Source organism: Micromys minutus (assembly GCF_963924665.1).
Source record: "Micromys minutus genome assembly, chromosome: 2".
NCBI classification, from domain to species: domain Eukaryota; kingdom Metazoa; phylum Chordata; class Mammalia; order Rodentia; family Muridae; genus Micromys; species Micromys minutus.
The window spans coordinates 55,373,645-55,397,383 of NC_137971.1; the positions used below are offsets into that span (position 1 = coordinate 55,373,645).

Below are 23,739 nucleotides of genomic sequence, written 5' to 3' on the forward strand. Positions count from 1 at the left end.
AGGCCAAGACTGATAGGGAAAGACACCTGATGTTCTCTGGCCTCCACAGATGCACACATATGGAAGATTCTACAGCTAGTGGACTGTGAGTGTGTATCTGTTTATGTTTGTGTGGATGGATGTACATATGTATGTGTCTGTGTATGCTTCTGTGTGTGTGCACTTTGTAGACTGAACCATGAGGCTGGTGTCCCTGGGTGGAGGCAGCATAGAGAGGCTGGCAAGATGACTCTTAGGTAAGAAAATTCCGCTAGTGCAGGCTAGAGAGATGGTGGAGGTCAGGAGGGAGGTTGGTGTGGTGTAGGCATGTTGGTGGGCCCTCAGCCCTGCAACTGAAGTTGTGCTGGTACAAAGGGATAACACAGGGTGGAGAGATGAGTGGGTGGAGGGGCTTCTTTCCAGTCCTACCCTTGTCAAGCCGGTTTCCTTTTCTGGGGCCTCAAGCTCCTCCCTGGTTAGGTCAGAGTAGATGGGGAATGTTCTTGAGGGCCAGCCCTGTCTGCTGAGGTAGCACCTACAGGACCCTCAGGTCTCAGAGAAGCTCTTTAACCATGGACCCAGCTCCAGAAAGCCTAGAAGTCAGCTGACTGATCCAAGGTCACCTTACCCTGAGAAGGTGGAGTTGTTCCCCTTCCCACACCCCAGCACCAGGCAGCCATCTGTCCTCCATCCCCAGATCTGCCTCCTGCTGGCATCAGTGTCCTGAGTGGGGCGAGGCTGCGGCAGCCCCCATACTCTCTGCAGGACAGGTACACACCTGGCAAGGTGGATGATGATGAGACTGTTCAGCTGAGTAAATAATCTAAGTTCTGAGGCTCAAGGGCCCAGCCCAACAAGGCATAGCATGTTCTGCACAAATGGAGACAGGCTGTTCAGGGAGAGGCCGCAGCATCGTTGTGAAGTGGAAGAGAGATTAATTTTAAGCCTGGAGTCGATTCCTGCCTGGGAGGAAAGAAGCCAAAACTTGGAAGGGGTGGAGATTGGACATGAAGGCACATGGCTGCTTCAGCCTGAATTCAGGGCATGAGGCATCCTGGGGACCTGTCCTTACTAGCATTCCAAGTTATTTCCTATCCCCAACACCTAAAGAAGTCTTGTCCCCTCATCCTGTCCCTGGTTGTCAGTGACCAGATCCAATGGGGTAGAGAAAAGGCATAGATTTGAAGGGAACTGCCTCTTGGAATATGTGCAGTGCACTGCCCCTTGGCTTAGTTCTTTGGTAACTATGCTGGCCTCAGGGATCTTGTTCCTGATAGATGGATAGGTGCACACATGTCCAAGACACTTCAGCTCTGAGGCCACACAGGATGGAGAGAGTCACCACTAGGAGCTTCTTCAATCACTGCAGACTCTCAGAATTGCACACAGCCACTGGTGGGGGAGGGGCGGTTTTGGGGTGGAAGGAGAATTTGGGTGTGGGAGACCAATATGTGAAGATAGTTCTGGACCTTCCACTGGCTTTGTCTCCTGGTCTCTGGAAGTTTCTAGGCTCCTGCTCCAGGGGTCCTTTTCAGGGGCCTATCTTTCCACTCCTTTGGATGCCTTCTAAGTGCCCTCTCCCAGTTACTTTAACAGCTCCTAACATTACGGACTTGCCACTGTCCACTGGAGCTTTCCCTGTGGGGTTTAGGATTGCTAGTGTATGTCCCCTTCGGTGTCAGAGGGCCATACCTTACCTACGTCTAGACCACTGTCTAGGGCAACCTTAACTGATCTCTGGGCCTCAGGTGCCCAGGGGGATATATAGGGGAGTCCATTTGTTTACTAAAAGGCCCTGTCTACTGATACCCTAGTCTTAATATCTCTTTCCTCATTGTAGGGACCATAGCTGTAGATATCTTAGGACACTGGTTGAGCCATTTCTCAGCCCGGGCCAACACAGACACAGACACGTGCTTGGCAGTGAGATACAGAGGCATGGCTGAAGGGTTTTCCCTCTTCACTGAGGGCCTGAGCTGGTCTGCACCCTGTTGTCTCAGGGCTTTATCCTGGAGATAATGACCTGTGCATTCTCTCTCTCTCTCTCTCTCTCTCTCTCTCTCTCTCTCTCTCTCTCTCTGTGTGTGTGTCTCTCAGTCTCTCTCATACACACGCGCATGCACTTCTGGCTCAATTCTTGCCAAGGCTCTCCAACAGCAACAGTGGAGTACTCCAGGGTAGATCAGGATAACAATAATCCTACCTCTGGGGCCAGCCCTGATTGCACAGACAACAGGAAGTAGAGAAGTCCCAGAAGGCCGCTCATTCCTCAGGATAGGACACAGATCAAGGACAAGACAGCAAAGGCTGGAAACGGAAGACTACCCCCAGCTGCCCAGACTGATGGGAGAGAGGATATCGGTGAGCAAAAAAACTTGCATCTGGAGTCTTTTGGATTTCACATTAGTAGAGTGTAGACACGTCACACCTTTCATTCATGTGGCAAATACATCAGGGAAAAAGGGTTTAAATGAGGAAACATTTATTTTGGCTCATGGCTTCAGGGTATGGTGTGCTTCTGGATTGGGTTTATTGTGGTGGAGAGCAGCTCACTTCAGGTGTGTGGGAAACAGACTGTTGGGGGTGAGGGAGACATGGGGGGCAGAATGGGGATCAGGAAGAGAGGGGAAGGGAGAGAGAAAAGAGGAAGACGGGGAGGATTCTTGTCTCTCCATAGCCCTCAAATGTCTCTCTATTGGATGAAGCTCACTTACACCCGAAAAGGGGGGCAGGCTGTTGCTGTCCCGCATGCCAATCATCTCTGGAACTGCCCTCTCAGGCATACCCATAAGTGTGCTTTACTAATCAGCTCAGCACCTTTTAATTCAATGAAGTTGGTAATTAGAAACCAACCATTAACTAGGTGTGATAGCACACACCTTTAATCCCATCACCTATGTGTGGAGGGCACACACTTCATCTCTTCTGCAATGCTTTTCTGTCTGTGTCTAGGCTGGCTAGGTGATGCAAGAGAGAAGGAAACCTCAATTGAAAAATGCCCCTATAAGGCCTGGCTGTGGGGCATTATCTTAACTAGTAGTTGATGGGGGAGGGTACCCAGTGGGGTGGTGTCATACCTGGGCTAATGGGTCTTGGGTTCTAAAGGAAGCAGAGCGAACAAGCCATGGGGAGCAAGCCAGTAAGCAGTACCCCCTCCCATAGTCTCTCATCAGTGCCTCCAGGTTCCTGCTCTGACTTTCTTCGATGATGAACAATGATGTGGAAGTATAAGCCAAAGAAGCCCTTCCTCCCCAAGTTGATTTGGCCATGGTGTTTCATTACAATAATATTAACCCTAACCAGGACAGCACGTCTCACTGACTTGACTAGACTGGAGAGTCCAGGAGACCTCCTGTCTCTACCTCCTGCCCCACCCAGCACTATGGTTCCAGGCATGAGCTGCTATGCCAGGGATCTGAACTTACATCCTCACACTTGTGCAGCAATCACTTATAAACTTAATCATCTTAATCATCTCCCCAGTTGTGGCTGGGGAAAAATAGAGACAAGGAGACACAGGCTAAGTGAAGATGGTGGCGGGGATGAAGGTGACAGAGACACAAAACCAAGCCCTTCTGACAACTGGACTTTAGACTCTAGCCTCTCTGAAGTCTGCTGTGTGAAGCCCCCTCTGTCCTTGTCTTTGACATTTTTCCTAGGGAGGGGCCAGGAAGCACCTAAAGGGTGGGGTGAGAGCACAGATTCTGCCTGTGAATTTTTTCATTTCTTGAAAAGACACCCTGAGGCTGCTTCCAGACTGGATAGTGCAGGCCTAGCTACAGCCAGAGACAGGGGCCTGCATTCAGAACCGGTGCCCTCAGTGGGCTCTGGTGTGGATGGGAGGAACATTTGGTGGTTTGTAGGAGGGGACTCCAGTAGGTACAGAGCCATGTGAGAGATGGCTGCAGAGGCAGAACAATGACTGTTGACTGTCATGCAATGATTACATGATTATGTCTCAGGGTGCCTGAGGCAGGACGGGCTGGACAGGGCTTTTCTGGAGTCACAGCAACTTCCTTCCATGCACAGGGCATACTTGCAGAAATGGAAGAGGGGTCTGTGCTGTCCAGAGCCTTCAGATCCTGGATCACATAAACATCCACCTTGCTCCAGTCCCTCTTCTCTCAAATCAGCTATGTGTTTGGTCCTCCTTATGCAGCCTCCAACTTTACCCTGGAGGCAGGAACCCTGGGGGCTCAGCTCCCAATGCACTGGGCAGGTGGTAACTCACCCCAGGTCAGAGCTTGTGGATTCCAGCCAGAGGTGGCCAACTTAGCAGGTGTCTTTACATAAAGGTGTCTGAACATAACCACAACTGTCCTCAAAGTGGAGGGGGTTGGGGGACAGATGGATAGGTGGATAGATGGACATTTGGTTGGGAGAATGTGGGTCACTTCTTAGATGGATAGCTTGGTTAGTCATGCTGATGCCCTGGCAGGACAGTATCCAAGTGGAAGGAATGGGGCTGATGGTATAGCAAGCATCTTGGAGTGGCCATACTCACAGGCCACTCTGTGGGTAACATAGGCTCAGAGGAGACGGGAGGCCTCCAGAGGCAATTCCCTACATGTTGTTTGCCAGAATCAAATGAGAAATCAGAAGATTAAATTTCTCCTTAAGATGAAAGCTTTGGAGTCAACCATATAGACAAATGAGAAACTATCTCTTGTCTGCAGAAGGCAGCAATCCTACATAAATATGAAGGTTTCTGTCTGACTTAGGATAGCTGTCTTAGTCTGACCGTTCCCCTCCGTACAACTTTTTGAATTTCCACTCTAAATACTGTTTTCTTTATCATTTGTGCAGTATCTCTGCTGATGAAATGTACTAGATTAAAGAAGCAAATTAACAATAAAACCAATTTTTCTTCAAGCAAAAAACAAAACAACAAAAAAAAAATCTAAGGTTGAAAGGAGAGGGGAATGGGAAGGGGGAGGGGAGAGGGGAAGGGGGAGGGGGAGGGAAAGGGAGAGGGGGAGGGAGAGTAAGGGGGGAGGGAGAGGGAAAGGGAGAGGTTGATGGGGAGGGAGAGGGAGAGGGGGGAGGGAGAGGACTTTAAAGACTCTTTTCCAGGCACAAAGATAACCAACCCTCCCTGCACTCTCGGAAGCTAAGCAATGGGTACAATTTACCATCCTGTTTTGATGAGCACGGGGACAAGTGTCATAGAGACTTCCAGGTCCAGGCTCAGGCACAGTTTTGGGACTCAGGTTGAAGGCCCTTGAGTTAGACCACCTTTCTTCCCAAACTCCTCTCTTCCCTTGATAAACTCCATGTTTTGATACTTTGTAGAAAACTGTCTTCTATAATAAAATTATCTCACTCCCCTGTCTATACTGGATGCTGCCTGGCAACCCTGGTGTACTAGAGAGGTGGGCAAATAGCCGTATACTGGCATCACCCTGTATATGGTAGATGTGCCAACGCCATTACTATAATGACCAACCTGGGGGGAAAGGTAAGACTGGACAGCAGAGCTTCAGAACTTTTGTAAAAGAGATATACCAGCAGTGTTGATATGGAAGGTGTTGTGGTTGGCTGTGATTACTACTTTGATTTAGAACCACCATGGGAAGAGACCTCTGGACATGTCTGTGAGTAAGGCTCCAGAGTGGGTTAACTGAGGTACAAGACTAACCATAAATGCGGAAGGCATTATCCCATGGGTTGGGGACTCAGCCTGGACATAAAAGAGGAAACACTTTGAGCATTAACATCCAGGTCTCTCTGTTTCCCAACTGTGGCTACAATGTGACCAGCCACCTCAGCTCCTGCCTTCCTGCCTTCCCCTACATGATGGCTGTAATTGCAGACTGTGAGCCAAGATAAACCCTTCCTCTCCCAAGTTGTGTTTGTCCAGTATTGTGTCACAGCAAAGACATGAGCAAATAGAAGGTTTCGAGTTGGGGAGGACAGAATAAAACAGAGTATACAGAAGCCGTGGGCTCCTCACATCTGGGCACAAGCTGGAGTAAAGCCAATGTGCACAGGGGCAATCGGGCTTTAGAGAGAATAATGTTTACAACTTATTTTAACATTGTCACCTTATAAGGACTTCTACCTCCATAGCAATACATGGGGGTGGGGTGTTAAGAGAGGGAGGCTGGAGGGATGTCATACTCCCTGGTACGGCAATACCAAGTCCCCCCTGCTGGTCATCAGTGGAGGCCCCAGAAGTATCAGGGAAATCTATAATACCAAGGGGAGAATAAAGTGGGCACTCTATCCCCCTTCCTGTGCAAGTGTTTCTGGGTAACAACTAGAAGCCCAGCTCACAGGAGAATAGGGAGACCAGAGCTAGGAAACCATCACCAGTAAGACAACACTGTGAGTTCTTCCATAGTGGCAGAGCTCACCCTACACACAGAGAGAGAGATTCCCCACTGAGAGGCAGCTGGGGGTTTACTGTGCTGGTAAGACACCTGATCTCTGAATCCTTGATAGGATGGGCCTGCTAAAGCTCTCCTCATTTACGGGCAGGAAGTGGAGGGAGGGCCGTGAAGGCAGGCAGCCTTCGAGACTGATTCCAACATCACAATACACAGAAGAAGGATAAAGAAGGGATGGCCCTGACGGCAAGAACCCCAGAGGACATTTCTACCATGTACCATTCTGGCTTCCAGATCAACGGAGATCAGATCAAGGTGGTGTGGCTGTTAGACCCGGGTCCCAGATCAAAGTCACCACCAGGAATGGATACTGAAACCTTCATGAATATGAGGTTTTTAGATCCCATCAATGGACTGTTGCTTGCTGTTTATGGGGGTATCTGCGCTGGGTCTCATACATGCTTCGGAGAGAAACTACAAACAAAACTGGAAGCAAGGGGACCTGATGCTTGCAGTGCGCTGGGGAAAAGATGAGGGCTGACAAGAGTGTGTAAACACACTTGCTGCCAAACCCGATAACCCGAGGAGTTTGATTCTTTGGTCCCATGATGAGAACTGGTGACTGGAAGCTGTCCTCCGAGTTCCACACATGTGCACGGTGCATGCTCACCTGTGAGCACACATGCAAAAGAAACAAACACGATTTAAAACATTCTAAAGAAAGCAAGTGAAAAGGAGTGACGGATGTGGTGGCCTCTCGAGGCTGACAGTGGCAGGTGGGCCAACAAAAGCAGAACATAAATTAGACCCTGTGGGAATTAATGCTGATGCGCAGTCAGTGTGCAGTCAGCGGAGTGGAAGGTGACCTAGCAGAAGTCAAGGAAACACTTGCAAACTACATATGCAAAGGCTTCCTATCCAGAAGAGCAAAGAACTCTGGGAAACCTGGGCCACAACTAGTCACAACTAGGGTTGGGAGATGGCTCAGTGACTGAGAGTACTTGCTGCACAAGCATGAGGAACTGAGTTCAGATCCCAGCATCCGCATAAAAATAAAACCAGGCATCGTGAGTACCTGTAACCCTAGCACAGCAGTCAACAGTAGTAGGAGGGTCACTGGGGCCTGCTGGCTGCCAGCCCAGCTCCAGGTTAAGTGACAAATCCTGACTCAAGGGAACAAGGGAGAGAGTGATGGAGTATGAGCCAATATCCTCCTCTGGCCTCTGCTTGCACACAGGCACACACACGCGTGCATGGATCATATACCCTTATACACACATGGGCAAAGATTGCCGTTTCTCCAGAGAAGGTACACATAGCCAATGTACACACTGAGTGTACAGCCCCCACAGTGACCAGGGAAGTGCAAACCATGAGGTGCTGGGAGTGCACCAGAAAGCAACCAGCATCAGGGAAGGCATGAGAAAAACAGAGACCATGCTTGGCTGGTATGCACAGCTGGTGAGAGCGGCGATGGACTTCCTAAAGCATCCCATGAGGCATATTCCCATGGGGGTACTTAGATCTAGTGGCACTGCAGTCAGGGTCTCCAGGAGCAGTCTGCATGTCCTGGCCCACCGCAGCTTCAGTCCCAACAGTCTAAGGTAGAGTGACCAGATGCCGCAGGAAGATTGATGGATAGATGCATGTAGCCACCCATGCCTATGACAGAATGCAGTTCTGCCTTAGGAAGGACGGGGCTCTGACATTTGTTGAAGTCAGGTGACCCTGAACAAAAACTATGCTCAGCAAAAACCAGCAAGCAGGAAAAAACACATGCTACATGATCCACACATGTGAGATCACTGGTTTGTATTGAATAAGGACGTGCAGGAAAGTTAGAATAGTCTGGAGCTAGCAGTAGTTGGTCTTCATTGCTGTGTTCACTAGATTTAGAATCACCTAGGAGACACACCTCTGGCCACGCTTATGAGGGTGTTTCCGGAAGGTTTACTGCAGCAGGGAGGACTTGCCTTCAGAGTGGGTGGCATGTTCCAAAGGCATCCCAGACCCACAGAAACAAGAGGTAAAAGCAGATTCTTTTCTTACAGAAGCTAGACATCCAGATATAGGCTATTATTCTCCAAAGGCCCTGGTGGAGGGGAGGTTCCTCCTTGTTTTCCTAGCTCCTGTTAGCTATGGATGGTCCTTGGCTCATGGCCCCATAGCTCCCATTGTCATCTCTGTGGTCATGTGGCTTCTTCCCTCACGTGTATCAAGTCTCCCGATTTCCTCTACAACATATGACACTTCAGGTCCAGGAGAAAACTCCAGAACCTTCTTCATGAGTCAATCCTTATCTCCCCCCTGCAAAGACCCATGCCCCTCACATGGCTGGGTTTACAGGCTTCGGAGGCTGAGATCTTCAGGTAGCCATTGTTTTCCTACTGAAGGGATGCTTGTGTATTGACATGTGTACATATGTATATATGCCTGTGTGTGCCTGTGCATGCCTCTGTGTGTGTGCCAGTACGCATGTGCTGAGTGCAGGCACTCACATGTTCCCTTTCACACCATAAGCACTGCAGTGTCGTACACTGGCTTCCACCTTCTCAGCACAACTCTAGCAGCCCAGGTCTTGTCTCACTTTTAGCTGAGTTCCTTCCTTAAAAAGGGCCATACCTTCTGAATGCACATATCCAGTGGGTGGTCTGCACAGAAAGTCCATAAGCCAGGTAACCATGAGGGTTTGCAGGTGGCATGATCAGGTTGCCAGTGTCCTTGTGAGGTCTCCCACATTCCTAGCCAGAGCACAGTAGCCCCAGAACACATCTTGGAATGTAATCCAGGAGATGACATAGGATGGGTGCATTCAGGAAAGAACTCAAAAAAAGTCATGTCTAGGAGGATTCAGCCAGCCTGCTAGGGAGCAGCCACCACATGGAGGATTCTACTGTGTCCAGTACACAAGGCCATGGAGAAGAAACACAGGGCATACGAGTGTGCTGTGCTATTTCCCTGAAAAGCCATAGACCCTGGAAGGACCCACAGTTCCAGATTTTAATAGCCCAAGGTCCCCTGCAACCCAGTTCTCAGCAGCCTTGTGAAACATGAGCCCTGGACCCCCTTCATTATGAACCCCAAACTCTGCAGAGCCCATGGTGGTCCCAGTGAGTTCTTAATGTGGTACTCAGCTGATTTCTAGCTGACCAGCCAGCCAATCGGCTGTGTGCTGGCTTGAGCTCTGCATGGGGTCTGCAGCTTCTGGTCACTCACACAGGATCCACTCTGCCTCTCCAAGACTCACCCTTTAGGCCTGTGTGAGGTAGACCGTGCCCTAGGATCTGCTGCCAGCCCTGGGGGAAGGGCATGGCTAGGCATCCTCAGGATAGCCAGCAGTCCGCAGTGGGCTGTGAGAAACACAGCAAATTGGGGCTAATTTTCTCCTGCAAAGAAGTTGATCCTCTAATCTGGTAAACACACTAATCTTCGCCCCACTGCTCCGAGCCTGAGTTTATATGCTCAGACCCAGGGGGGAATGGGCCTGGCGCAGAATTCGACCATTCTGCAGGCAGGAAGCACACGCTGCCAGGAAACGGAACTCTCAGGGCTGAAGAGGGAAACATTTCCAGTCACCAAGAACCCACCCGGGTATCGGCCTCTGCACTGTGGGGCTTACATAGCCACCCACACACCCCAATGATAGACAAAGGAGAACATTGGTCGGTGGTGGATCACCCCAGGGTGCTGGGACCCCAATCCCACCAGATGCTCCTCCTCCTCCCAATCCTGCTTCCTTTGTACTAAAGCAAAAGATGAGTCACTGTTGCAGACAAGCAGGGCTGTGACTTAGCTCGGATGAGCCATTAGATCAGGGGCCAATGTGGCCCAGCTTTAATTAGTCTGCTTAACAGTTACTTGTATAATATATTTTTTTAATCTTAATAATTACCAGTAGGAAAATTTCCTAGAAAAACTTCTATTCTGACATCACTTAAATAGCTGCACACAATGACTGACACATGAGGTGTCCAGAGCTGGCATAACCTGGCATGAGGAGCTGTTTGCTCTTGGGGCTTCTCAGGACACCCAGAAGTCTCAGGCTTTGGTCAGACTTGGGGAAGAAGCTGTAGTCCACATTGGCTGTCACTGAAACACCCCAGTTCTGGGTGGCTAAAGAAACAGGTTTGTCTCACAGGCTGTGAGTCTTGCATGACTTAGAAGCTGGTGGGGCCTGGTGGCCCTTCACAGCACTGTCCCTCGCTCTATCCTCATGCAGCAGAAGGGACTATATCTAAGGCATACATTTTTTTTTCATTTTTAATTTTATGTATATGGGTGTTTTGCCTGCACATATGTATGTGCACCACGTGTGTGTAATACCCACAGAAGGCCAGAAGAGGACATCAGGTCTTCTGAAACTGGGGTTACAGGTGGTTACGAGTTGCCATGTTGGTGCTGGGAATTGAACCCTGGTCCTCTGCAAGAGCAGCCATCTTAGCATCTGAGCCATCTCTTCAGGACCTGGGGTCCCTTTTTAAATAAATTTAGCAATCCCATTCTTGAGAGATGCTACCATGTCCGGATACCCTCCAAGAGCCTGCCTACCTCACTGGAGGAAGAGAGCTTTGCACAGGTGGATCTGGGGGAGGACATAGGCATCAGCCTGAGACATGGAGGGTCTGAATCTTGTTTTGGCCTACATTTATTTCCATCTGATTCTTCTTACAACCCACTGTCTTGAGCCCTGAACTGCGGGGATGGGCACCCCTAGGTAGTATCTGTCACGATCCTGGGTTGGGGTATGAAGAGTAGTAGCCTAGGACCAGGGCATCTTAGAATATGTAAATAAGTCGGAGACCTAGAGGTGGGAAGGTCACCCTGGTTGTCCCGCCTAGTCTCTAAGTCCACTACCAAGTGTACTTCTGAGAAGGGCAGAGGGAGCTGTGAGGCTATTACTCAGAAGAACAGCCCACGAATACAGAGAAAGACAGAAGAGAAATGTGGCCACCAGCCAAGGAAATCCTGGAGACCTCCAGGTGGAAGAAGCAGGAAGGACCCTACACGACCACTGCCTGCTTGCTCAAGCCATGAGTTTGTGATTATTCCTATGTTCTGCGGCATGTCACAGCTGTGACCACAGGGGGCAGACAAGGCGATGACACCTAGGTCAGTGACCCTTCACTGTTGTCTTTCACAGAGCTGTCTCGAACCACACCCAGGTTAAACAAAACAATAGAACTGATATGCTTCCGTTGGTAGAATGCTCGCTTAGCATGCAGAAGGCCCTAGGTTCAGTTCACAGCACCACATAAACCAGGTATGGTGGCATATGGCTGTAATCTCTGTCCTTGGGAGGTGGAGACAGGAAGGTCAGATATTCAAGGCCATCTTGGTGGATACAAAGTGAGTTCAAGGCTGCCTGGGGCTATATGAGACCCTGTCTTAAAAAATAAAAATGGCGTCAAAACTAGTAAGACCATCGAAAATCTCCACATGTCCTCTGCAATGTGTTTTTTCCACAAGGGCTTCAGAGCAGTACAGGGTGGGGTTTGACTTCCTTCCAGGCACACTGTGGGGTCCCTTCCTGTGCCCCAGCTTCCTGACAATGGGGGAAGGCCACTAAGTGCAACTGCAGTTGACCTGTCAGGATTGGAATGGGATGTTGTGGGATTTCACTCCCTAATGGCTAGCGGTGGCTGCAGCAGAGGCTGGCCACCTGGGCCCCCATATGCTGAGGATAAATGGAAACAGCTTGTACCAGGGCACAGAGGGGGAGCTGTCTGCCTGTCAGCACTCAGGAGGAGCAGGAAGCCAATTCTTTGTTCAAATGAACAGCCACATCCTTCTGGGGAAGGACATGTTTGTTATAGCATCTAGCAGTTTTCTAACAGATACAAAGTCTGACATGGATTGAGTTCTGCAAGAGGTGGCGTCCAGGGACAGGAGTACATGAGAGGCTGTGCCTCAGCTCGTTGCTTTGCTGGGTAAAGGGGGCTGTTCTCACTGGTTATACTCTTTTGGGTGCTCATTTTAGGCACTTCTGGTATGAGCACCCAGGGCTCTATGTGCTAGGGAAAGCTAAGCTAGAAGGACAGAGGCTGGAACCCACCACATGCCACCACCTTTCTTCAGGGAGGCCCCCGTTGCACATCTCCAGTGTCAGCCGGGTCTAAGGAACCCAGACCCAAGCATCAGAGGACTTCTTGCCCAGTGCCCTGACCTCAGCCTTTGCTGAGCACTGGACCATTGGGCTGGCTAGAGAGAAACCTCTTTCCTTAACAGTGCCCCTGAGCCCAGTAACTAATTTCCCATTCCATCTGAATTTAAATCTGTATTTGCAGAGCTGGCTGGAGACTGGGTCCCAGAGGATATAGCAGCTAGGCAGTGACAAAGGTCCACTTAGCAGTTACTGTGGATGGAACAGGGCCCACACTGATTCTATCCCAGAGCAAGCTGCTTTTGTGGGTGGAACAGTGGCTCAATTTGGCTTATGAGGAGGTGGTGGAGGGTGGCTAATGACATCAGGAGTGTAGTAAGGTGTGCCTTTGGTGTATATGCCCAGAGTGGGACATGTCTCCCAAGTCCACACAAGTTCAAGATGTGCTTCCCATGCCTGTGTTAGTTTAAGATGTGCCACACCCTGTGTTTATACCGAGTGATCTTCCTGCCTGCTGACATACACCTCTCGAGCCATCACCATCCTTCACAGAAATAACATCAGTGAAGTATACGCTGGGCTTCATTCACAGCCAGAGGTGGAGAATGACAGGAGCAAGCTCTCCGTGACTAGTGAGCAGCAGAGATCCCTCGCTGGGAGCTGTGATTTCCTGGGCTTACTTGTTCTTAGATATATAATATATACATAAAAGATATATAAGAAGAAAATGGCAACTTGGGGGGGGGCTGGGCCCTTGTTCCCTCCCTCTCTTCCTGCCTCCTGCTTTAAGGTAACCCCATGATTACAAGGTATGTATCAGCACTTCCAGAACTTTCCTTTCTTAAGATAGGCTCTCATTCTGTAATCCAGGATGGCCTAAAATTCACTACGCATTTCAGCCTAGTCTTGAACTCACAACAATCCTCCTGCCTCAGCCTCCCAAGTGTGAGGGTCAGATTTCTCCCTAGTATTTATGTTCTCTTTCAGCCATTTGACACTGAATGTTCACTCTGAAAAATAAAACCAAGTCTCTTCATAGTGTTTTAAGCTTACAGTATTGTGCTGGGCTGCATGAGAGCTATCCTTGGCCACATGAGAGAGTGGGCAGTATTTTTCACAAGCTCTTGAAGAAAGCACGAAAGCAATCCCAACACAGCAGCTTCACCGATGCTGCCTGGGAACTGCCTCTTCTCTGTTCTTCACCCTCTCCCATCTTAGAAGCTTCTGAGTGAGTCTGGAAAATGCTTGGGGGAAGAGGAGCACTTGTCAATCATGTGTGAGGAACTGAGTTTGGATCCTCAGAACCAGCAGAGAGTTGGACAGGGTGTGTGTCTCTAATCCCTATGCAACACAACAGAATGTGAGGTACAGGCAAGGGAATCCTTGGAAGCTTGTGGGCCAAGTAGCATGGCATCCACAGTGCCTAAATAACAAGAGATCTTCTCTCAAACAGTGGAACACACAAACACACAGAAAGACCCTCAGACACATGCATACAGACACAGAAACACACACACACACAAACACATGCACACACACACATATAAACAAACCCACACATACACATATGTAAACAAATACACACATACACACACATGCACACAGACACACAAACACACACATATACACATACATAGACATATACAGACACACAGTGACATAAATACACAGACACATACACACACAGACACAGATACAGATATACACCAGACATATACACAGACACACTCAGACACACGCAGACACACTCAGACACACACACACACACACACACACACACACACACACACACACACACCTGCCTGTCAAATCTCACCTTGTCCCAGAGCCCAAGTTTGCTCAGGTCATTTTATTCCCATCTATTTTTCTTTAAAAATACAAAAATGAACAAAAAAACTCTCTCTGTTTGGTATGTGTGTATGTGCACATGCAGGCCATGTCAAATGTGTGGGCAAAGGACAACCCCTGGTGTCTTCTCCTTTCTTGAAACAAGGTCTCTCAAGCGCTGCTGTGAACACAAGTCTATAGTGAGATTCATGGGGATCCTCCTGTCTCCATCTCCCACCTTTCTGTGGGGGTTCTGGGATTACAGACACACACAACCTCAGACAGATTTTTAGGTAGGTTTTGGGGATCCTAGCTCAGACCCTAAGTTTGCATGGTGAGCATTTACCCATCAACCTGTCTTTCCAGTCTCATTAAGGCCTTCTTTATTCATGTCATCAACAGACAACATCTTCTGCCTTTTGACCCACATTTATGCCCCAGACACACAGACAGACACAAGCACATGCACACATACACACACACACACACACACACACACACACACAATCCAGAAGATAAGAAAGACAGAGAGAACCCTGCAGGAATGATAGACATGTCTGCAATTAACCAAATGATCAAGGAGCATCACCAATGGGGATGGGGGAGGGTCTATGAAAGCACCTGCGGCCCGAATTCTGCAGCAAGAAGAACATAGGCCTGGTATAGGAATGGCCTCAGGACCTTCAGCCTTCTCTGGGCGGGGTGTGGGGAGGAGCCCAACGGAAGGACAGCTCAGGCCATTCTATCTGGAAGGCTCATCAAAACCACTCGGGGAACGTTAACTGACAATAAATAAGATTTCTTCCCGGAGCAGATGAGGTCAGGCAAACACAGGAATTAAAACAAATTACTGCCCACCCCATGTGGGTGCCACCATGGCCGGATTGCTATTATAACCACAAGGAGGTAATGAGGCATGTAGTATGGCTCGGAGGAGGCACTGCCTTGCCGCCAGGCCTGTAGGCTGAGTTACCTCAGGTGCTGTTACGGACTGAGTGACCAATGCTTCTGGTTTGTGGGAACAAGCTCAGAAGGCTGAGGCCAGGCACAGTGAGCTGGGCTGGGACCCCAACCCAGGGCAGCCAGGATCCCAAGAGCCCCTGGTAGTTTTGCTGCCCTGGAATAACAGTGTTTGGGAATTGTGGAGCCAGTGTTGAATGTGGGTTTGAGTACTGCACCATCACTGCCTTGCCATAACCTTACAACTCCCCACTATATTATGCTCCTCCTCGGATTCCCCATGTGCTCAGCTTCCCTCCTGGAGCCCTTGAGGGTGGGGAGTGCTGGTTCCATCAGCATACTACACCATGCAGAACAATGATAGAAACATCCATTGCCACTGTCCCTAGCACTATGTGGACCCCAACATCTAGCAGAGCAGTACCCAACAAGGCTAGAAACGCTCTGGTTTTTCTATGTTTGGGGGCCTTTATGCTCTCTACCCATTGCTGTCAATGGCCCATCATGTGCTTCGGGCTGGAATGATTTTCTTTTCCGGGCAGGATGGGGAAGGTCCATCTGGCTGTCTGACGTGCCTGGCTCTACATAGCCAGCTGGTCAAAGGCACTGCCAGCCCTTCCCCCAAGTCTGTCCCATCCCAGGTGCACAAGCAGGCTGTCCACCATCAACACTGGTGCACCCTGTGGCTACAGCCCATCCCTCAATGCATAGAATTCTTTGGGTCTCCCCCATGTGACTATGTCACTGGTGTCTCTCTAACCCTCCCCCCCCGCCCCGCCCAGTTTCTTCTTTTACAGTTGTTTTACTTTGGAAGTCCTTGAGCCCCGAGTGTAGAGGAGACAGAGACATGGGCTGCAGGTCTCACTCATACCTATTTCACCAGCCACTAGCTCAACCTCTTAGCCCACATATAGAAGCTGATCCAGACACAATCATACAACTCAGACACACACTGTGGGCCCAGTCTTTGCTGAGGAGTTCCAGAGAATTAAGGTCCCTGCAACAAGGAGAGGTTTTCAGGTTTGCCATCTCTAGTGGTATTTTATAGCCACTGATAGGAATCTGAGCAGGAAGGAGTACATGGCACCGCCTCTTAGAGGCTTGACTCTACACAACTGATACATAAAAGATCTGTCTTCAGGCTTTTTACGGCTGTCACTTCATCATTTCTGCCAAATCCCATCTTTCCTGTTTCTTTCTTTCCTTGTCATCCAGCATCTGCACCAAAAATACCATATCAGCTAAGGCTCCCTTTTCTTTGTCATGTGAAAAAGAAGGGTTGGTGGGATCCAATAAGTTACACCCCCAACTGAATGACTGAATGGACCCTTGGATGGTGGGTGAGAGGACTGATGAATGAATGATGGGAGGGATGGGTATATAAATTCTGGGTAGAGTGATGGGTGGTTAAGTGGATGTGATGATTAATTTATGGATAGGGATATGAATGGGTGGATAGATGAAAAGATGGGTGGATGAATGAATGGATAGATGGGAGCATGTATGTATATATGTATGATGGATGATGTATTATGTATGTGAGGCTGGATGGATAGATGAATGAGAGGGTGAGCGGTTGGATCAAAACTGGTTGGATGGGTGGGAAGATGGGAGGGTGAGTGGATGGGTGGGAGGGTTGGTGGGTAGATGTGTGGATGGGTGGGAGGGTGGGAGAGTAAAAGGGAACTGGGAGGAGGATAGATGTGTGGATTGATGCACCGCTCTCAGCACATTCGCAATGAACACTCTCTCCCTTTCATGCTCTCCATGTGCCACATGGAGATTCACCACCTCCTTTTGGATCTCAGACATGTGCCCCTTTTGTCATTAGGGCCAAGAAGGATGTTGGCTGATCCTGGATCGTTACTGAGGAGCTTAACTTGCTGAATGAGTCAGTACAGTGGCACTTGAGAGCAGTCAACAAGCCTCATGGGCCCAGAGAAGCACCCAACCCTCAGATATGGATGTACACTCAGCCAGATCCAGAGTGGAAAGATGCAAGAATCTTAGAAGCCTTGGTGGCTCCTCATCCTGCCTGTTCTCACTTTGCAAGGATGCTCAACCTACTGAGTCAGCACCTTCTCTTGCCCCGAACTATTTTTCCAGCTCCATTCCAGGTGAAGCCCTCAGACACTATCTGCCTCAGAGTATCGGGGATGCCCGAACTCTGTACTCTCAGGATGCTGTGCCCCTGTGGGCAAGCAAATGTCCTCAGGATTCCAGCCTCTCCATATTGAAAAAGGAGAAGACAGAACATTTGAATTAAATTGAGTGTGTGAGTTTGTGAAGATGAAATTCCGGGAAAGCTGCTTGCTGCAGAGGATGCTCGGAAGACATAGATATTTCACCTAACGCCCTGTTCTTGCAGACACTGTTGTGTTGAAAGACAGGTGAGATTGTGGTGTGTTGAGCTTGGCCTCTGTGGGTCAGGCTTTGTTTCTTCTCCAGTTGCCACTGAGGGGCTGTGTGGTGGATATTTCCTTGGTGGGCAGATGCACACAGACTGACCATGTGATCCGGCAACTCCACTCACCAGGTGTGAACAGACTGAAAACAAGAGCTCAGACAAAAGCTTGAACACAAATGTTCCCAGAAGCCATCTTTGGTACATTTTTAGATGTTGTAACAAAATTCCTGGGCTCAAGTAACTCATAGAGGATGGATGTTTATCTGACTCATAGTTCTGGAGAGTGGGGATTCCAGCCGCATGGAGCCAACATCTGTTTCACATCTGGTTGAAGGCCTGTTGCTGGTCATGTGTGGTGAGGCAGGACAAGTGTACCAGCTCAGATCTTTCTTCCTCTTCATATAAAGCCACAAAGTCTGTCACAGACCACCCTCATTTAACCCCAGGAATTTTCCAGAGGCCTGTCTCTTAAGACCATCAGCACACATGCGTTCATTACTTTTCTCATCATTGTGGTCAAATATCTGATGGGAGAAACTTTAGGAAGGTGAAATATTAGGCTCATGACTTGAGATGATTCCTGTCTACCAGAATGGGATGGCTTAGTGGCTCTGTGGGTTTCAGAGTGCACAGAAGCTGCCTTACATCTCAGTTGTCTAGGACATAGAGATGGAACAGCAAGAGAGACCAGGAAATAACCCTCGAGACCCTTTCTCTGGAGTCCTGCTTCTTCCCATGAGTTTCTTCTAAGGATTACACAGCTTCCCCCAAACAGCATCACCAGCTAGGTGACAAGTGTCATTCACATTTCACACCCCAAACAGTGACATAACAGTATGGATTACAGAAAAGTGTTTCTAACAAGGAAAACATTATCCCGGAATCCTTTCCGTGTGTGTGTGTGTGTGTGTGTGTGTGTGTGTGTGTGTGTGTGTGTGTGAGTCTACACATGATTGTGGGCTTGCACAGGCAAGCACAGGCTAGAGGAGGGCACTGAGTATCCCATTATACCTTAAAAAAAACTTTATTCCCATGAGAGAGGGTCTGTCATTGAACCTAGGCTGGTGACCATGAGCCTCGAAGATCCTTCCCCATCTCCATCTCCTCCTATACTGAGGTTACAGGCCACACCTGGATTTTTAGATGAGTGTTGGAATCCAAACTCAGATCCTCAGCATGTACTCTCATCCATTGAGCCATGCCCCGGTCTCCAGCATGTGAGTTCTGAGGAAAAGTTACAAACCACAGTGGCAGCTTTATGTATAAAAGACAGAAGTGGAGACAAACCAATATTCCCCTGGATGATGAATAGACACCTTGATGTGATCAGGCCACACCATGAAGTTCATTGACTTACAAAAGGTGCAACGTACCAATCCATGGTATGGGGTGAATGAAACCAATAAAAAATGGTGCTGGGATGGGTCTCAGTTTCCTGTGTTGCTGCAATAAAATACCTCTATAGAATCAGCCCAAGGAGAAAGGGTTTATTTTGATTCACAGTTGCAGGTTTACAGCTATCATGGCTGGGAAGCCACAGGTACAGGGTGGTGGTGGGCGTTTTCTAAGAGCCGGAGGGAGCTGGTCACATCCCATGCAGACTCAAGAAATGGAAAGCAAGGAATTCATGCTTGCTAGTGCTCAGTTTGTTTTCCCTGTCTCATACAGCCCGAGATCTCCTTCCCAGGGAATGGTTCCTCCCACGACAAGATGGGTCTTCCGACATCAATTAACGGAATCAAGATAACCTTCCACTGTCTTGCCAAGAGGCCTGTCTCCAAGGTCATTCTGGATTCCATCAAGTTGACAATACCAAGCAACCATGAAGGCTACATACTGTCTTGTTCTATGTCTTAAATGTCTAGAGCAGGCATCCCCAGCCTCTAGAAGTAGAAAGCAGGAAGTGACTATTTTGAGGGATGACATGAAGATGAGGGATAATGATTAAATTGAACAGGATTCACCTTTGGGTTGATAACAATATTCCAGAGCTACAGTCTACAGATGTGATGGCAGTGTATTGTGTTGAGTAAGAAAGCCATTGAGGTCTGGGAAGATGACCCACTGGGTACAGGGACTTAGTACCAAGACTAATGATCTGAGTTTAAATCCAGAAATCTATATGGTGGGAAGAGAGAAGCTACTCCCAAAAGTTGTCTTCTGACTTCCATATGCATGATGGGTTATAGAAGTCCCCCCCCCCCATGTACAAACATGAATAAATAAATAAAATTAAAAAATTAAAAGCCATTGAGTTGTATACTTTTAAAATGCATAAAACAATGCTCACAGCATGTATTTTTCAATGAAAGAAACCATGTGTACATGTGTGTGGGGCTTCGTGCATGTGTGAGTACAGGTCTCTGAGGCCTTAGATCCTCTAGAGCTGGTTGGAGCTGGTGATAAAGGCAGTTGTGAGCCACTTGATATGGGTTCTGGCAGCTAAGCCTTGGTCCTCTGCAAGGACAATGAGCACTTTCCAGCTCTGGAGTGTGTATTTCAGCACAGGGAAAAATTGCACTAAATGAGGGTTTCTGCATGCCCCTAATAACATGCATTGCTACCAGACAGATAAAACCATACAGCTTCACTGCAGCTGTCACCGTGCTGCCTGGCGGTCCCTTCAGCCGCCTGTCTCACTGGCTTCCTCTCTTGTGTGTGTGGATCACGACTTACTCAAGTCAGGATGAAGAAGAGTTAATGAAAGACCATTACCATTCAGAGTGGGGGTGGAATTTTAACAAAATCTCTAATACTTTTGAGATCAGCACAGACATCCTTTGAAAACTCCAGGGTTGCAATGGGTGTGGAGTAAAACATTAGACACTGCCAGACAGAGCTGGTCTGTTGTTTGTTGATCCCTGCGGTTCCTGGTACTCTTGGGGTGTGTGAGTCTGGGAAGAAACAGCTATTTCTTTGTCGGGAAAGGATCCTAAAGCCTCCTGAGGCCCTGATCATGGCTGTCTGATGTGTCACCTGTGTGACTGACATTCTGACTAAAGCCATCAGCTTCTGATGGGCTCAGTTTCTGGGGAGAGACTCTCACCATTAAGTCTACATGCTATGCAAATGCAACAGGTGGCAACGCAGAGATGGGACATAAAGGTAGGAGGCTGGGGAAGTTCATGAAATTGAGGGAAGTAGGCCGGGAGAAATTTAGGGAAACAATGGTAAGAAAAAGAGGGAGTGTCCCAGTGGGAAAAAAGGAACACAGGAAAAATCCCAGAGGCAGAGTTGTATCATTGGACCAGCAAAAGGTCAAGGAACCAAGTTAGGGTAGTTAAAGGGTAGAGTGAAAAACTACCCCTTCTGAGGCTGAAACATTGGGGTCCTGTAGGCTAAGACAAGGGCCAGCGTCTAGGACAGGACATTTCTCCCTGGAGCTGTGGACACAGCACAGATGGTAGGACCAGGTAAGAAATTGGTAACAATCCCTTAGGAGACAGGGAGTTGCAACAGTAACCAGGACTAATGTCTCAGCTGCTAGACCACAAGGGCAGAGAGACTGGAGTGTACAATGGTTAGAGCCTGATAGGGAGACCAGGTTAATTTAAATCCCAGCTCTGCCACTCTGAAGCTCTGTGACCTGAGGCTGCTATCCCCTACACTAATCCCACTTTGTTCCAGTATCTTCGGGAGTTGGGGATTGCATTCTGGTGAGAGTTTGCAATTGTGAGGACCATATCAGAAATAGCCAGAACCGTGTTGGAGAGGGATGCATGTCTAGAAAAACCCCAAACCCAAATTACTGTGTTGGGAGCCAGGCATCCAACAGGCACTGGTCTGCCCAGCACTGCCATGCCCAGGCCTAGTTAGTCCTGAGTAGCCAGGACTTAGCTCTAGTTGGTCAGCTTAGTTCTGGTTTGGCTTTAATCCTATCCCCAGTGCCTAGGACTGAGCACAGAACAGTCAGAAAGAGTCAGCCTCTGCCCTTGTGATGCTCCTGGCTCATGAGAGAGACCACACCCCATGGCATGTCACATGGGGAGACTCTCCCTTGGGAGATATGTGTCTGGCCTGGCTAGGCAGTTTCTGCCCTTTCCATGGCCAAACAACAACCACCCATATAGTAGCGGCTCTTTTTGTACAAACCACTTTGGGTGCCTTGATCATTCCTACACCACCACTGTCTCTCATTGTGCCCAACCCGGGTTTGGAGGAAATAGTGAATTTGCTAATGAGTGGTTGATCCTCTGGGACTAAATTGCAGAGTCCGTTCTCCCACAGCCTCACACGGTGGCTTCCACGCCTCTATCTCCTCTTCCTTCTCATCTCAGCTCTGCAAGTCTTGATGTGCACACACACTAACTTCCAGGGCTGAGGAGCCCTATCAATTAGAGTCCTACAGGGCATTTGGCCCACACCCTTCCTTCAGTTCATTTACCAACCTAACCACTTGGATCATAAAACTCCCTAGCACAAAAGGGCACCACAGACAGAAACAAATCAATGCTAACAAGATTCCTGCCAGGCACTCTGAGAGACGGAAGTTTGGTAGGGTGGATGGAAGGCAGAAAGGTCCCTGTGTTCTCCTTCCAAGGTTAACCAATGGGTCTATCAGAGGACCCTACACCCCAAACTTGCAAGCAGGAGATATTCATCTTCCTCCTTAGGACCTTTACAGTCTGTGCAGGGTAGAGATACATTAGGTAGAGATGGATGGAAATAAGACACAACCACATGACTCAGGCTTAGCCAAGGCACTGACCAGACAGACACACAAAAAGAGAGACATGCTTTGCAGGCTACCAAGACTCAAACCTCCCGTGAGGTCCCAGGCAAGCAATTTTCTGAGGCTCAGTTTTGTTATCTGAAAGATGGTAATGCAAGATTCCCAGGGCTGGCTATCACCAGATTCACACTTTAAGGTCTCTACTATATGACAGGTGCTGTGTTGACAGTGTGAATGACCCATAGGGAGAGGCACTGTACAAGGAAAATGGATGGTAAGTCAACCACCCGACACCGGAGATGATTCTGACAGTGACAGAAGCATGCAGCGTGAACATGAGAGTCAGGGGCAGCCAGATGGTCCTGGAAAGGCCTGTTTGGGAGTTTGGCACGTGAGCTGAGACCTTAGCAACAAGGGGAAGGTGGAGACAAAGCACAGGAAACCATAGACGCTGTGCCACACCAGATCTTCTATGCACCCTCATGGAAGAGAATTCTCTACCAAGCAGATGAGCCTTTTCTCAAAGAAATGATCATGCCTGGGCAGGCCAAGGACACAGGGCAGGGAGGGAATACGATTGAAGATACAGGAAAGGAGAATTGGGAATTTCTGAAATAGAAAGACCATTTCAGAACCACGGACAGAGGAAACCAGGGACAGCTTTGAAGTGGTTGGTTTCTGCCTGCACCTTTCTAGCTCTCTTGCATGCTGACCAGCCATACACATCTGCACCGGCTCAAACGACCATCCAAGGCCTTACTGCACCAGCCTCAGCCATTGTCAACACCATTACACTTGTCTACTGCCCACATTCACTCTGAATGTTACTGACCTTCTAAGCTCTCCCTCCTCTACACCAACTGTGGAGACCTCCCTTATCCACCAAAGCCTAGTGGCAATACTGTGTCTTTTTCCCTGGTACATACTTTCTTTTGGTTTCCCCTCTAGACTGTGAGCTCCCAAGAAGCAGTGGCTAATTCTTGTTTTTCCTCCAGCCAAATGCCTCCCCAGTACCCATGTATTAGCTGTAGAAATGAATCAGTGAATTGAGTTTTCAGATGTCATTTCTTTCCCCTCAACATTTGTTGAGAAACCACGAAGTCAGAAGCTGTGCTGTAAGTTCCACGTGTGTCTTCATTTACAGGTAAGAAACTGAGAGACTTGAAATGAGTGATGTGTCCAAGTTCACACAGCTAAGAGGAGACAGAGCCCGGACTGAGACCTGGGTTGGTTGAACAACCTGTGCCCTTGACCATGGTTCCTCTCTCTCCAACCCACTGCACTGCCATCTGCCAATCCCACAGAGTCTGAGCACAGCAGCCATGGTCCCCTGAAGTGATTGAGGATCTTTTTTTAGCTTGAAATTGAAATCACTGATGCTTCAAATTAGAACCCTACAATGAAAGAGCCAAGCCTTCAGAGCTGTTACGGTGAAGCAGCCTGTGTCTACCTTTTCAGCAGAATC

General features: G+C 48.8%; 1 protein-coding gene across 2 annotated transcripts in view; it reads right to left on the reverse strand.

Moving 5' to 3' along the window:
- SHANK2 (SH3 and multiple ankyrin repeat domains 2) overlaps nucleotides 1-23,739 on the reverse strand; it is a gene marked incomplete at both ends in the record, with an annotated part of 372,055 nt that overhangs the window by 91,656 nt on the left and 256,660 nt on the right. The window lies entirely within an intron of this gene.